We start from the raw sequence: 14,893 nt of genomic DNA on the forward strand, positions 1-14,893 counted from the left end.
GTAGAGGGCGGGTGCCCAAGGAATGGTTTATGTGATAGTTTATACTTGTTGTCTGTGTGATACTTGTATGTGCCTGGTAGGGAGGTGAGTGTGGGCGAGGTCCCGTATCTCACCAAGAGCAGAGTGTGGATGGTGTTCCACATCTCAGTAGCAGCAGAGCAGGGGCGAGGCCCAAGTTAGGGAAGGAGTGAGGGTGGGCTGGGCCCGTACCTCACTATCAGCAGGAGTATGGACGGGGTTCCATGACTCATCAGTAGCAGGACAAGGGCAGGGCCCAGAGATAGGTGAGGCCTTAGGACAAGATCCGTTAGAATGTGTCTAGCTTATGTGATGTGATGTGATGTGTTTATGTGCTATTATATGTTAGTGGGCGAGGCCCTGTGACAGGCAAGGCCTAAGTGAAACAGATCTGTATCCGAGCGGGGCTCGAAGCCAGGCGGGGCTTGGAGCGGCGGGGCCGTTGTAGCGGGCGAGGCCCGAGGTAGGGGGCGAGGCCCAGGATAGGGGGCGTGGCCTAGTATGTGCAGTATGTGGTTGTGCATGGTATGAGGTAGGGTGGGGAAATCACTAAGCTTCGTGCTTACGGTTTTCAGTTTTGGTTTCAGGTACTTCCGGTAGCGGATGATGGAGCTCGGGATGATCGCATGGCACACACCATATATTAGTCAGCCTGGGAATGTTTTACTCTGATAATGAACATGTGTTTTGAAAACTAATACTCTGTGTATGTTTTGAAATGATGATTTTACTTTAAGTAATATTTTATTAAAAGAAATTTTTAGTCTTGAATTTTGGGACGTTACAGGTTTGTCCCGAAGACCTGAATCATGCGATAGCTCGACGAGTTGGGGGTCAACTCGACGAGCTGAGCAAGACTGTCACGAGATTTCCAAGAAAATGAATGGACTCGGCGAGTCGCAAGGGTGCACTCGGCGAGTCGGGTCAAACATGGACTGTTGAATCGAGTTTGACTTCTGTTGACTTTGGGGCTTTGGTCAACATGAGTAGTAGAGACCATGGAGGGGGTAAATGGTATTTTATCCACTTCAAAGAGTTAAAGAGAGGAGGAATAGCCTTCAGTATTTAGAGTTGTGATTAGAATATCACTTAGAAATATTCATCCCTTGTGATTAGGTGGAGGCTAGTTCGGGATTCGGGAGCGACGCCTTTACTTACTGCTTGACAGGTGAGTCTTCTCACTATACATTACCTAGAGTGGTATCTATCTGCGGATCGGAGGGTCTTATGTGTATGTGTATGTTTGAGATTTATGTGCATTGTGTTATATGTATGCTATGTGTTATATAGACTGGACCAGAGGGTCCAACGACTCATGAGGCCAGAGGGTCCTCGATTAGACCGGACCAGAGGGTCCAATGAGCTAGACCGGACCGGAGGGTCCAACGAGCTACGGGACTGGAGGGTCCCGCTGAGACACATTGACCGGAGGGTCATACTGAGTTATAGCCTCGAGTGGCTTATGTGTTGTATGTGGTATTTTGGGGAACTCACTAAGCTTTGTGCTTACCGTGTATGTGTTATGTGTTTCAGGTTTCTCAGGATCGCGGGACGACATCGGCTTGATTGTACACACCAGAGAAAGAGTTATGAGGATCCTAGATTATTAATAGAGTTGTGTTTTGTAAATTGAATAAACTAGATTTTTATACAATATGTTATGAAAAAAATGAGATTTTTAAATGAAAATTTACGGTCTTACAAGTTGATATCAGAGCCTTGGTTTGAGGGATTCGGATACACCTTTGGGTAAATCTGGATTCATACTGAGGATTTGAGAAAAGTTTTCAAAGAAATGGTTTTTCTAAAAGCGAACGAGAGTTTCTAAGGTAAAACGAGAAAGACCAGTGTGTACAATTAGCCAAAACCCGAACGATGATTTCCCAAAATACCTTTACTTTTGTATTATGAGATACTTATGAGGTATTACGCATGCTAGAGATAGGCTAGGTATTTCATATTTTAGGACTAGAGTGGCCTGATTTGTGATTCCTTAGCCTAGGACTTGTTGTTATCTGTGCTGTGTTTTCGAGTATGTGTTGAGTAAGAGTATTCAACATGAATCCTTTTTAGAGTGGGAATTAAGTAGAGGAGTAAGCTAGGAGAGATACCTGGATGAGCATTTATGGAGCCTATCGTGAGAGTAGTTAGATACCCGCGAGGGGTAGAGTTGTAGCGTTCGGTGATATCTTTTGAGTATGAGTAGAGCAAGTGGATTTATCACCTATAGTGGGTTTTACGTGTTTATTCGATGCCTGAATATTGCTTGCTTCGTGCTTTGTGGAATTTCTGATGATGGGAGTCAGCTACCAAGTGAATGTGATGATATTCAGGAGGTGGATGATTGGAATCATAAGGATTTTCTCAACAGCTAATGGCGGAGAAGTGTGAGAACCTAGGAAGTGACCTTAGCCAGATGAGTACGCTGTCAGAGTAGAGCATTTCCTTGGGGAGCGAGCTCGCGTGATGGGATTGGTGATTGAGGAGGTTGAGCAACTACTTAGGGAATTTGGGATAGTCCGTGTAGTGAGTATGGGTAGATGTGGCAGGTAGTATGGGACCGTACTACTAAAAGCAGAGGACCCATACTCGAAGCAGTGAGTATTCCAGAGGATCTAAGAAGCAGACCAAGAGGTGATGTCATGGTTCGAGTACCATGATAAGTAGTAGATCGAGAGGTGATGTCATGGTTCGAGTACCATGATAAGTAGCAGATCAAGGGGTGATGTCATGGTTCGAGTACCATGATTTGTAGCAAATCGAGAGGTGATGTGATGGTTTGAGTACCACGACATGTGGCGGTTAGTGCTTCTGGTTTCATCGGCTATTCTGTGGTAATTGTCTGGGATGAGATCAGATGTGAAAGATTATGGGGCCAGAGGGCCATGATAAATGAGTTTTAGTGGAATATAAATTGAGAGGGAAATCGAGTTAGCTCCAAAGTATTTTTCATAAGATTGTCAGATGAAGTCGCAAGACTCAAGGATGAGTAGAGATGGCATTTATGGAGGATTGCAGCATGAGTTAAGCAATTAGCTGATAGTGGACATGTCACCTTCTGTAACCTGGGTGGTGTTATTCCTGTTTCCTATGGGAAACACAAGAGGTGTCGAGATTTCGGTTTCTGAGCTTAGGGGTAAAACCCTGCGGGTTAGCGTTGATGGTGACCTCCCATCAGAATATTTCGTCAGTATGTCTGTTGAGAGGTAATGATAGAGCATAAGCAGGTTATCAGTGGGGACTGAGATGGCTAAGGACAAGGATACACCCTATTTGAGCATAGTAGGGCATGTATTAGCTACAGAGGCGGATGATAAAGAATAGGTATTTGGGGCGGTGGCTCTTATTGTATTTGATGAGTATCGAGTGTGGTAATGAGGTCCCCACTCTTATTACAATCCACGTGATGGAACGTTGGTTGAGGAGTCGAGGATGGGGAGTATGACAGTTCACTATTTTCAGGTTAAGAGTCAAAGCTGCTAATGGATAGTTGAGATGTCCGGTAATGGGATGGTATGAGATTCTGAATGATTAGAGGCAATCATGATGAGAAGTTTCTGAGGATTTCTTCTGGGATTCAAGGTATTTGGAGTTGCGGGGTCTCTATCAGGGAGACCACCGAGCATGGTGGAGTACCTTCCAAGAGTAAGTGTGATGTTCCTGGTGAAAACAGTCTGTGGAACAGATTATTGGTGCACCAATTGGTGATGGTTCAAATTGGGTATTTTATTGAGAGGATCCGAAATTTGTTCAAGAGCGGTTAGGGAGCTGGATAGAGACATGCACTATGGATTCATGAGACCAGGTTTATTGGTGGTCAAGGTGAGTTAAAGAGGGAGTTAATGCATGTGGTACGCGTTCAAGAAAGGATGAGTGTCTGCACCGAAGATGGCCGTTGGTCAGAGGCCTTGTAGTAGATATGGATTTTTTTGAAGTGATTGGTTCGTAGGGATACTTCGGCAGTTGGGAATTTTGGTTCGATGGATGGATTGTTCTATGCTTTTTGGAAAGGGTAAGAGACGATCAGGTAGCCAATTTCCCGGTCGGCATACGTAATCTCGTTTGATTTTGAGCAATAAAGGAAAGAGTTTCGAAGGTTCATCTTCGTGTTCTGATTTTTTGGCGATTTCTCCGTGTTTCAATTGGGAGATGGAGTATTCTGGGGATTACAAGTGGCACGAGAGAAAGATCGGTTGCGAGATTCCGAGGAAGCAATGCAGTATCTGAGTATGATGCCTTGAGTATGAGATCAGTGGTAGAGTCAAGATACTGCGAGGCGCTGTGATGGTGTACCGGGGTATCTGAGTCTAATGTCCAAAATCTTGGATTACCTTGAGTATTGAGATGGCAAGTGGTGTATCAAGTATCTACGGTTCTAGTGGGAGCCCTTCGGCCAATTGGCATCAAGCGAGATTATTCGAGAATGAGAATTGCAGCAGGGAAAGGTGTTTTGTTATGGCGGATGTCGTCAAAAATAGCAATGCATAATTTGGGTAAGTGTGTACACCTCTTTATGGTTGGTCCGCAGGGCATGAGTTAATGATCGCAGTGCGGCGTCGACCTAAGGATGAAATTATGAAGTGGTAAGAGCAAGTGCGGTAAGATTGCGGGAAGCTATAGTGTCAATGAGTTAGGGGCTATTTGTTTTTTTGTGAAGAGCTGCGCAACCACTTTTGTCTGCGCCGTGCAGGCAACGCGCAGACATATGCCCTCGCAGAGTGTTTGTTTTTTGGAAGTGCACAAACCAAAAAACGTCTGCGCAAGGTCTTCCTGGCGCAGACATGGGCCACTGTCTTCAAAGGTCTTCAGACCTCATTTTAACCTAAAAAAAATAATAAAAAAAAACCACCCATTTTTTTCTTTCTCTTTTTGCTGAAAATGCATTTTTAATGTTTATGACATGGAATTAAGTTTGAAAAATCAATTTATTTCAACAGCTGTAGACGTTAAAAACAAACAGTCTTCTTATTGCAGACTGTAGACATTTGGTCCACCTCTTCTGCCACAGAGGCTTGCAGATGTGGTCCGCAGACTGCAGACATTTTGGCTTCAAAAAAAAGCAACACCTTAGTGAAAAAGGGGTGTGGTGATGCTACGGGGAACCGTAGTACTCACTATTCAGTGAGGGGTGTGGTGATGCTACGGGGAGCCGTAGTACTCACTATTCACTGAGAGGTTGTGGTGATGCTACAGGGAGCCGTAATACTCATTATTCAGTGAGAGGTTGTGACGGTGCTATGGGGAGCCGTAGTACTCACTATTCAGTGAGAGGTCATTGTGATACTGCGGGGAGCCGTAGTACCCACTAGTCAGCGAGAGAATGTTGTAACGAAGTACTCTCTGATCAAAGCATGAAGCATAATAGTTTTAGGCTTGGGTGACCCTAATATTTGAGTTTGTGGAAGCCTGGTGGTCGAACCAGGGGCGAGATTGGGGTCTCCATATTTGTCGAGAGTCGTTATATATTCTGAATTGAGTAGTGATTGTCGCAACCAAAGGGAAGTAGATAAGTGGGGTATGCATGGGTTGCGTGTCATGAGTCATGAGTTGAGTGGTTCATTGGGACGAGTGGTTCTAACTCTGGGTCAAACCAAACTCTCAAGTTTGAGTTTGGCTCTGGTAGTGCGTCGGTTAGGCGAGATGAGATTCCAGATTCGGAGATGAGTTCCATGTAGAAGGGTATTGGTTGTCATCTGGCGTCTTAGACCAGTATAGGTCAGTGCTTGGTTCGGGAGGCACCATGAAATTCATGGAACTAATGAGTAGTAGACGACAGAGGTCGAGGGTGAGACGGATTTCGTATTCGCTTGAGGTAAGGCGAACTTCGTGACTGGTGTGTCACACTGGACCGAGATAGTTGTATTGTTAAGGAAGTTGGTGAGACGTTTTGGCACATGCGATGGGTAACCTTTGCAGGTTCAACTGCTGGGTCGGGAGATGACTTGGTGCTCAGGTTTGAAAGGTATATTGAGAAAAGATCTGAGGTTTATGTTTGTTAGATGTCGGGGGACGCTTCTGAACAAGCATGATAATTTTTCGTGCCTGATGTCAGGGTGTTGATGGTTTGCTGTTCAGAAGGGTTGTGATTACAGTACAGTGGATGGCTCCCTGGTGTGATGTGAACCTTTCATTCCTTGGTATATGATCTGGATTGTTTATCATGTCTGGGACGAGTGATTGGTAGCCAGTTTTGGGCATGGACTTGTTTTTATTAGTTCCCACTAGAGAATCAGAGGGGAAGTGAGTTATCGGGGTTTGTTATTCGAGGAGCGAATAACGTGGTGATATCTTGAGAGGGCGGTCTGGTTGTGTGTCAGGCTACTAGAGTTCCCAGATTCTTGAGAGTCGGTAAGGGTAGCGTAGTGGCAGATGGGTCTGTCCTTTTCCAGAGAGGAGTTCCTGTTTGGATTCAGGTGTCCAGAGAGGAAGATAGTTGTGTGATACGAGATCCTTTCGATGGTACTAATCGTTTATTGGATTAGATCTATTTGTTGTTGAGGAGCGATTTCGAGGGCGAAATCTTATTCAAGTGGGGGAGAATTGTGTAATGCCCGTAGATCCGGGCTAGTCAATTTAGAGGTAATAGGGGTCAAAAACGACTTTTCGACAAAAGATTATTTAGAATAAATAATATTAACCAAGTTTTATAATATGTCGCAAGGGTTCCGTACATATAAAAAACGCCGAAATCCGAGTTATGACGAAGAAGTTATGACCCGTCGAAGTTTTATGGCAAAACCGGCATGACACCGGGAGACGTAAATAGTGAATTTTTGATAAAGGACTTTTTAGCCTTATCGATCCAAATAAACGTTGTAGTATATGTTAAACCGAGAACATACAAAAAAAGAACGCCCAAATCTGACTTCGTATGGGGAAGTTATGAATTTTCTAAGATTTGGCATAGCAGTGCACGACCTGAAACTCGAATTTTAGTTCGAGCGGTTTTTGGCCTACGCGACCTAAATGAGAATTGAAGATCTCATTAATAGGAACTCAACGGTAAAAAGACAGACGGAAACAGAGTCCATATGTAGAAGTTATAAATTTTACGCGGATATTTAACATTATAATCTCCTCGTCATGTTAAATTTAAGATCGGTCGAGAATTAGCCGACATAGTTAAAATTAAAGTTGTAGATCTTATTTTTACCTACGCATGGATATAAAGAACGTCAACAACGGAGGTCGTATGTGAAAGTTACGGATTTTAGAAGTCGGAAGTGTGTTGTGCGAAAATAGGTGATGTGGCACAATCTTGGCCATTGCTTTCTCCCCAAGTCTTGCCACTAGATGGTGACATGTGGCACCAAGTTCAACCATTTTCACCCTATAAATAGAACCTCTCCCACCCTCATTTTCTTCACACCTTTCCCATTCTTTCTTCTTTTTACTCTCTCTCTAGAACCTCTCTCTAGCCCCGAAACCCCCCCGAAAAGGCTAGGGAACCTCCCTAGCACGAGGCGGAAGCCCCAGAGTGCTTGACGGCTTCGAGAAGAAGAGATTTTCAGCTTGGGAACGCTACTCCAAGCAAAGTCTGGTTTTCTATAAAAACCCGTTGTAAGTGAGCTACGCCTACGCTATTTTTAATATAGTTTTTATTTAGTTATAGTAACGTTATTAGGAACTTATAATAAGTACTTGGTCTATTATTATGGATTATATAAGTATTGTTTAACGCTTATATAATAGTCATAATAGCTAGACTATGAATTAGTCTCGCCGAATAATATACAAAACTCTATTGGTAATAAAACTAGGTTTCGTCGAAGGAAATTATTTTTTTTAAGAAGCGAAGCGTTGTCTGAGTTCCGAATCACCACCTTTTCAAGTGAGTGCATAGTCCCTTTCATGAGCATGATTTTAATACAAGTATCGATTGAAGTATTAAATATATGTTTATGTGCGAATTATTTGATGTTGCCTTGGATACTTGTTAAAGAACATACCTGATTATATATGCTGATTTAGGATAAAGAGTAACCCTAAATTAATTATGAGGAATATTGGGTAGTGTTTTCTTACGAGTACGAGTGAATTATACTCAGAGAATAAAACCTTAGTATATGTCATTGATTCGGGAGCATGGATTAGACATAGTCATTGTCCCTAGTCCAAGAGTATGGATTAGGCATAATCATTTATCATTAATCCGAGAGTACGAATTAGTCATTCGTCCCTAGTCCGAGAGTATAGATTCGGTAAAGTCGTTCATTTCTGATCCGCGAGTATGATTAGGTAAAATGGCTAATCTTAGGTCCGAGAGTATGGATAGTCTCGTTGTGAGGATCGACGGGGTGGAATAAGAGTTGTTTATATATATATGGTGAAAATGTATATTTTGTGAGTTTTAAACTATATATATGGTATACAATTATGGGATTGAAATCTCTATGTACTCACCAGGTTTCCCAACCTGACCCACTCAGTTTATTTATATCACAGGTGTTGATATGAAGTCACATTACACTGAGAGATTAAGGAGATATAAATCACCGGTGATAATGAATGTAAGTTCTGTTTATGCTTATGTTTCTGTATAGACGATGGCATCCCAAATGTTTTGAAATGAATAAAAATACTTTTCTTCGGAAGAGCTTTGATAACGTATTTATCATGTTTTACTGGGAACAAATTCTGCAACATTTTTATTAAAAGAGGTACTCTGACTTTTATAAAGCATAAAAAAAATCGGTCTTTTCTGGCCATGAAAATGGGGATGTAACAAATTGTAACATTTGGATTTTCAGGGACATTATTGTGTATGTTAATCTTGAGATTGAAGGAGGGACTCGACGAGTTGAGGGACCAACTTGCCGAGTCGAGTCGAGTTAATCGCGTGGATTTAATGAGTGGACTCGATGAGTCAGAGGAGGGACTCTTCGAGTAGGTACTGGGCAGAAAAACCCTAATTGTCCGGGTTTATGACCTATTTAAAGGCCCTTATGGCCTTCATTTGCGGCCACACTTTCCCTTGAGAGCCTGAGAGAAACCCTTAAACCGTTCTAACCTTGGTGAAGTGAGTGTGTGCTCATTTTGGGCAATCTTGGTGCATTTCTACTAAGAAGGATGAAGAGCTTCATGATGGGGAACAAAAGAAGGCAGTGGCAGCTGCTAAAAGAAGGTACAAAGTCCTCATCTTGCTCATTCCTTGTACTAGATCCCATTTTGGGAGTTTTAGGGCTTTGCTTCTATCCTTTTAAATCTATGAGTTGAATGAGACATGGTTTGAGGTTGGAAACCTCAGATCTAGACCTCCTAAGGTCCTTAGAGTCTAGGTGTCCCAACTTTAGTCGTTAAAATGAGGGTTGATGAGCTAAATCCTTCATGAAAGGCATATATTAGCATTTTGGAGCAATAACCTCGTGTATAAACGTAAAGATCGAAGATTTATGTGATTATTGAGCCTTGGGATGATAGATCTAGTGTTTGGAGTGATAGATCTAATTGAAATCGTCTGAATGAACATTTGGTCTAAATGAACTCACCGAGTCGATGAGCCGACTTGACGAGTTGGTTAGGGTTTGTCCCAAAGAGCTGAATCATGCGATAGCTCGACGAGTTGGGGGTCAACTCAACGAGCTGAGCTGGACTGTCATGAGATTTCCAAGAAAATAAATGGAATCGACGAGTCGCAAGGGTGCACTCGGCGAGTCGGGTCAAACATGGACTGTTGAATCGAGTTTGACTTCTGTTGACTTTGGGGCTTTGGTCAACATGAGTAGTAGAGACCATGGAGGGGGTAAATGGTCTTTTATCCACTTCAAAGAGTTAAAGAGAGGAGGAATAGCCTTCGGTATTTAGAGTTGTGATTATAATATCACTTAGAAATATTCATCCCTTGTGATTAGGCGGAGGCTAGTTCGGGATTCGGGAGCGAGGACTTTACTTGCTGCTTGTCAGGTGAGTCTTCTCATTATACATTACCTAGAGAGGTATCTATGTGCAGACTGGAGGGTCTAATGTGTATGTGTATGTTTGAGATTTATATGCATTGTGTTATATGTATGCTATGTGTTATATAGACCGGACCAGAGGGTTCAAGGACTCATGAGGCCAGAGGGTCCTCGATCAGACCGGACCGGAGGGTCTAACGAGCTACGGGACCGAAGGGTCCCGCTGAGACACATTGACCGGAGGGTCATACCGAGTTATAGCCTTGAGTGGCTTATGTGTTGTATGTGGTATTTTGGGGAACTCACTAAGCTTTGTGCTTACCGTGTATGTGTTATGTGTTTTAGGCTTCTCAGGATCGCGGGATGACATCAACTTGATTGTACACACCAGAGAAAGAGTTGTGAGGATCCTGGATTATTAATAGAGTTGTTGTAACATCCCGAAATACAGGTATCTCTATTCAACCCTTCTTCTATTCTAAGTTGTCAAGTTTAACCCTTAAAAGAAGATTATGGCAAATGAGTACGCTGGGTGTACTGAAGAGTACACTGCACGTACTCATGCGCTTAAGTTGGACGCGGACCTGGTTGGGTACGCTGGGCTACTAAGGTTACGCCGGGCGTAACCGGCCCAGATGCAAAATCCTAATTGTGGCTTGAGCCCTTTATAAAGAATGTTATGGCCTTATCCTTAACCACCATTTCAGAGAGTGAAACCCTAAGAGAGAGCTACCCTTTGTTCTTATCTTTTATGTGTGCTTTTGAGCTTGGAAGTTCCTTTGTGTGTTTGTGAAGAAGAAGAGAGGATCATTGTGGGATCTAGTCTTGGAGTTCAAGCTTTGGATCTGAGCTTTGCAAGGGTGGGAGCATCACTTGGGGGTAAAAAGCTCAGAACTTTCCTCTTCATTTTGGTTTTGTGTTTCATGGTCCAATTTCTTAGGGTTTTGTCCCACGATGTAGACTTTTTGAGTAAATGCTCTCCAAAAGCCTTGATCTTCCCCCTTTCAGCTTTGGATGTGTTGTAGATGCATAAAAATCCAAACTTGGTCGTCATTATGGAGTCATGCATGAGTTATGGTCTTAATGAGAAAAGGGGATAACATGTTGGAAGGAGTTATAACCTTTTCAGCAATGTAAAGGCCTAAAGGTTTCAACTTTATGGTTTAGGAGGCAGTAGAGTGCCTAGATCATTGATATGAACCATTGTCTTAATCGATTCAGACCAAAACTTTTGAGAATAGGAAACTGGGGCTTACGCTGGGCGTAATCCCAGTACGCGCCGCGTAGGGGGTCGAGTCCCCCGATTCAAGTTAGCCGGAAGTACGCCCCGCGTACTGCTTGCTGTTGACTTTCGTTGACTTTTAGGGTTTTAGTCAACATTTGGACTTTTGGGTCAAGGAGGGGTAAAATGGTCTTTTACCCTTCTGTGGGATTGTAGAAAGGGATTTAATCTAGCCTTTGAGAGCCATTATTTATTTGAGGATATTGTTTATGTGATTAGGCGGGGGCTAAATCAGTATATTTGTGTGCGAGATTATCCGAGTTACCCGAGGTGAGTCTTCTCACTATACATTACCTAGAGTGGTATCTATGTGTAGACCGGAGGGTCTTGTGTGCTACGTGTATGTATGAGACTATGTGCATTATGATATATGTATGCTATGTGTTGTATAGACTGGAACGGAGGGTCCAACGATATAGACCGGACCGAAGGGTCCAACGATACAGACCGGACCAAAGGGTCCAACGAGCTATGACCGGACCAGAGGGTCCGATGAGCTACGGGACTGGAGGGTCCCGCTGAGACACATCGACCGGAGGGTCATACTGTAGCCTCGAGTGGTGTATGTGTTGTATGTGGTATTTTGGGGAACTCACTAAGCATTTATGCTTACCGTGTTGTGTGTTATGTGTTTCAGGTACCAGTGAGGATCGCGGGAAGGCGCCAGCATGACCATATACACAAATGGAGTTTTATTTATATTGAGATCTTGGGATTTGTTTATCGAGATGATGTTGATACATGGATTTTGATATTGCATATGAATTTTTATTATCTTTTGAAATGGAAAAATTGTTTTGAAAATTTACGTTTTTACAAGTTGGTATCAGAGCCTTGGTTTGAGGGATTCGGATGCACCTTCGGGCGTATCTAAACTCAAACTGAGGATTTGAGGAATTTTTCACAATAAAACAATTTTTTCTAAAAGAGTAAAATGTTTTGAAACGAGTAGAACTGAGCAGTGTGTACGATCAGCCAGCGCCCGAACGGTGATTTCCCAAAATACCCTTACGTTATGTGTTATGAGATTTGATATGATATGTTATGCATGCTAGAGTAGGCTAGGTATTCATATTAGGACTAGAGTGGCCTGATTTGTGATGCCTTAGCCTAGGAGATTACTGCTGCTATGAGATGCTTCGAGAGTGAGTAGGTAGCAGTAAGGAGCTTATGAGAAGTCTACCGAAGGGTAGTCTATGCTTAGCGAGATATAGAGTACTTGTGATATGGGATCCTAGGAGGAGGAATTGGAATGAATGCTGATGCGGTGTGGAAGGTAGTATAGTGCCCGTACTACTAAAAACATCAGATCAGTGTAAGTCCAAGTAAGAATCCTTAGGGTACTAAGGAACAAGTAGGGTTGAGTTATCGGGTGCGAGTATACTCGAGCGAGTCTCTGATATTTTTATGTTGTATTTCAGAGATATCATGGTTGGGACACGCCACAGACTAGAGACGAGCGGCGTGAGTGACGAGGAGCTTCGTCAGATGATCCATGATGAGGTGGCTGCGGCTATCCGCGCAGAGATTCCGGAGATGTTTGGGTCTATCAATACCACCTTGATTAAGACGTTTGAGGAGAGATACGTATCGGTTACTGAGGCTGCGGCTGCTGCAGCTACTGTGGCTGTGGCAGCTTCTAGACCTTAGGGGGGCGACTCATTGCTGTACCGGGAGTTCAGCAACACAAAGCCACCAGAGTTTGATGGGGCGTAGGATTTGATTGCTGCGATGAGATGGATTTCTGATATCGAGGGATGCTTCTACACCTGCTCGTGTCCGGAGCATCTGAGGGTTCAGTTTTCACTGAACCAGCTTCGCTTGGGGGCGAAGGACTTGTGGAAGTTTGTGATGGCAGACTTCACTACTGCAGAGCTTACCTTGGTGACCTGGGAGAGGTTCACCGCGATGCATCGAGATGAGTATGTTCCCCCTGTGGAGAGGGAACGCCTAGCTCAGGAGTTATTGTCCCTCAAGAAGGGAACTGAGTCTGTGACAGTGATTACGAGAATGTTTCATGAGAGGGCGTTGTTTTGCCCTGAGTACGTGTCTACTGAGCAGGCACATATGAGCCGGTACTTGAGCATACTGAGGTGGGATATTCGTGAGTTCGTGGAGAACTCGTCATACCAGACATTTGCTGAGGACCAGGCAAATGCCCGGAAGAGGGAGATTGAGATGGAGACTCAGTTCAGGGAGGAGGCCAAGTCTCAGAGGAGGGACAGGCGACCGGCGCAGGCTCAACCGGCAGCCAAGCGGGCAAAGCCCGCTGATTCGAGATTTGGGGGTCCGAAGGGCCGCACTTGTGGGAAGTGCGGCAAGAGCCATGAAGGGGTGTGCAGAGCTGGGGTATGTTACAAGTGTGAGAAGGAGGGGCATTTTGCGAGGGATTGCCCAAAGGGATTCTCGGTTTGCTTTCATTGCAACCAGACCGGCCGCTGGAAGGCCGAGTGCCCATAGCTGCTGCTGCAGGGATCAGCGCATGGATCTACACCTGCTGCCAGAGACCGAGGCACCAAAGGGTCATGGGAGAGCCTTCCAGTTGACAGCGGAGGAGGTCCGCGCAGCGCCCGATGTTTTGGCTGGTATGTATTCTTTCACCTATTTATTTTGAGTTTGAGATATTATACTTATATTATGATATGCGTAGGTACTTTTCTTGTGATTTCTATACCTGCTTTGGTGTTATTTGACTCGGGTGGGAGTCAATCTTTTGTGTCGTTAGCCTTTAGTTAGCACATCAGTATCCGTCGAGACACGTTGAGTCGACCTCTAAGAGTTTCCATAGTTGACGAGCGAGCGGTGTATGCCACTGATGTGATTCAAGGATGTATACTCGAGATCTTCGGTGTTGAGTTTTCGATAGATCTGGTCCCGATTGCGATGGGGGATGTCTGTGTCATCGTAGGCATGGACTGGTTGAGCAGATTTGGAGCGGTTGTCGACTGCGAGTGACAACTTGTGACCATACGAGACCCTAGTGGGGGAGTTCTTATAGTGTACGGCGAGGGTACCCGTTCTGGGTCAGCGTTTTGTTCGGCTGCTAGAGCGAGGCAGAGTCTACAACAGGGCTGTAGTGGGTTTGTGGCCTATGTGATAGACACACGAGTGGTCGTAGAGAGGCCGAGTTCGGTTCGTGATGTACCAATAGTGCGAGAGTTCCCAGACGTTTTTCCCGAGGAGTTACCGGGTGTGCCTCCCGAGAGGCAGGTGGAGTTTCGTATCAATTTAGTCCCGGGAGCGGCACCTATTGGCAAGGCACCTAATCGCTTTGCGCCACCAGAGATGCAGGATTTATCTTCGCAGCTTCAGGAGCTGCTGGGGAAGGGGTTTATTTGACCGAGTAGCTCGCAGTGGGGAGCACCGATCCTTTTTGTCAAGAAAAAGGATGGTTCACACCGGACGTGCATTGATTACTGGGAGTTGAACAAGTTGACGGTCAAGAACCGTTACCCCTTACCGAGGATCGATGATCTGTTCGATCAGTTACAAGGAGTGTCTTGGTTCTCCAAGACTAATTTGAGGTCTGGATATCATCAGATGCGCATGCGGGATGAGGATATCCAGAAGACGGCGTTCATGACTCGTTATGGAAATTACGAGTTCGTAGTGATGCCTTTGGGACTCACCAATGCACCGGCAGCGTTGTTGGATCTCATAAACAGGGTGTGCAGGCCAATGTTGGATCGTTCGGTGA

Source organism: Lactuca sativa, chromosome 2, assembly GCF_002870075.4.
Source record: "Lactuca sativa cultivar Salinas chromosome 2, Lsat_Salinas_v11, whole genome shotgun sequence".
NCBI classification, from domain to species: Eukaryota; Viridiplantae; Streptophyta; class Magnoliopsida; order Asterales; family Asteraceae; genus Lactuca; species Lactuca sativa.